Genomic DNA, 2,174 nt, shown 5'->3' with positions numbered 1-2,174 from the left:
AGTGCTCAGGTACAGATGTCAGTAGAGGGTTAGCTTATGGTCCTTCGGGATCATAAGAACCGTGTGGCATTCCAATTCTAGAAAATTGGGGCGTTACACTGCCAAACCCAAGAAACTTCAAATTTCAGTTGGAGTCGTGGGTCTGGGTCATTTTCTCACTGCCTTAACCTTTTAGGTGTCAACCTTAATCCCCTCACTAGAAACAATGTGCCCTAAGAAAGCAATAACTATAAGCCAGAATTCACATTTGGAAAACTTTGCATATAACTCATGATCTTTAAGGGTCTGAAGGATGATTCGGAGGTGACTAGCATGATCCTCTTCATTCTTAGAGTAAACTAAGATGTCGTCAATGAAAACTATGACGAATAGGTCTAGAAACTGTTGGAACAATCAATTCCTTAAATCCATAAAGGCTGTAGGGGCATTAGTCAGTCTGAAGAACATAACTAAGAATTCATAATGGCCATATTGAGTTCAAAAAATTGTTTTGGAAATATCTGCCTCCCTAACCTTCAATTGATGATACCCCGAATAAAGGTCTATCTTAAAGAAACATTTGGCACCTTGGAGTTGATCAAATAAATCATTGATTCTTGAACGAGGGTATTTATTTTTAACAGTGACCTTATTTAGCTGACGATAGTCTATACACATATGAAGAGAGCTATCTTTCTTACGCACGAAGAGTACAGGTTACCACAGGGAGAAACACTAGGATGGATAAAGCCCTTGTCAAGAAGATCTCTTAACTGTTCTTTTAACTCTTTCAATTCAGCTAGAGCAATTCTATATGGCGGGATAGAAATAGGACGAGTGTCCGGCAAAAAGTCAATGCAAAAATTTATCTCTCTGTCAGGTGGTATCCCTAGGAGATCATTGAGAAATACTTACAGGAATTCATTAACTACATGGACAGACTTGAGGGAAGGACTTTCAGTATTGGATTCTTTGACCCTAATAAGATGATATAGACAACCCTTTAACATAAGATTTTGGGCTCTAAGATAAGATATGAACTTCCCCCTAGGTGCTAAAGAATATCCCTCCCACTCTATCACAGGCTCATTTGGAAAAGAGAAAATGACCCTTTGGGTTCTATAGTTTTATATGGCATAACACAAATGAAGCCAATCCATCCCTAAAATAGCTTCAAAGTAAATCATATCAAGCTCCACAAGGTCTGCCTCCAATCCATATCACGATGACCAATACACACCACACAGTTTCTATACACCCTCCTAGCCATAATAGAGTTAGCAATAGAAGTGGAAATAGAGAAATGTTCTGAAATAATTTCAAGCTCAAAATAAAAACTAATGGCCATATATGGGATCGCATAAGACAAGGTAGACCTAGGATGAAGCAACACATACATATTATGGAAGAAAATTTTCAACGTACCTATCACAACATCTGGCGAAGTCTCTATATCCTGGCGCTGAGATAATGTATATAATCAATTGTGACCACCAGCAGCAGCTGAAGTAGTGCCCTTAGGAGGATGGGCTATGGAGGCAACTTGGGACTTAGCTCCCTCTATATTCCCTCCAGTCGAAGGACAATCTCTTTAAATGTGGCCCACTTGATTGCAAGAGTATCAAGTCCATTTTTTGAGATAACGGGCCCGTTTGGCCATAAATTTTTTTTTATTTTTTTCGGAGTTGGAAATTGTGGTGTTTGGCCATGAAAATTCGGAAAATAATTCCAAATTTTTTTTCTGAAAAGGGAAAATAGGTTTTTGTTGTTTTCACAATCTTTCAACTCCAATTTCAACTTTTATTATTATTACATATAACCCCAATCTTTTAAATTTTTACATAAAACTCTCCTTATAGCATTATTTTTTCAACATTACGTATATAGCAGTTTTAAGGAAGAAGATAATTATAATTTCAAACATAATGCTATCCTAATTAATATACATCTCTTTTTCTCTCTCATCATTATTTTTATTCCATATTTAATTTTCTCCCTTATTTAAGACATTATTTTACTGCTAATTTATATTTATACCCATAAAAATATAAAGTATTATATTTATACCCATAAATATATAAAGTATTATATTTATAATAGAAATATACAAAGTATGTTATATATAAAGTTTATACCATGTATATATCAATACACACATATATAAATATAAAAAGTATTAAGAAACATACTAAGCA

This window comes from Capsicum annuum, chromosome 5 (genome assembly GCF_002878395.1).
Source record: "Capsicum annuum cultivar UCD-10X-F1 chromosome 5, UCD10Xv1.1, whole genome shotgun sequence".
Classification (NCBI taxonomy): domain Eukaryota; kingdom Viridiplantae; phylum Streptophyta; class Magnoliopsida; order Solanales; family Solanaceae; genus Capsicum; species Capsicum annuum.
The sequence above is the reverse complement of the archived record's forward strand: the minus strand, read 5'-3'. Positions refer to the sequence as shown.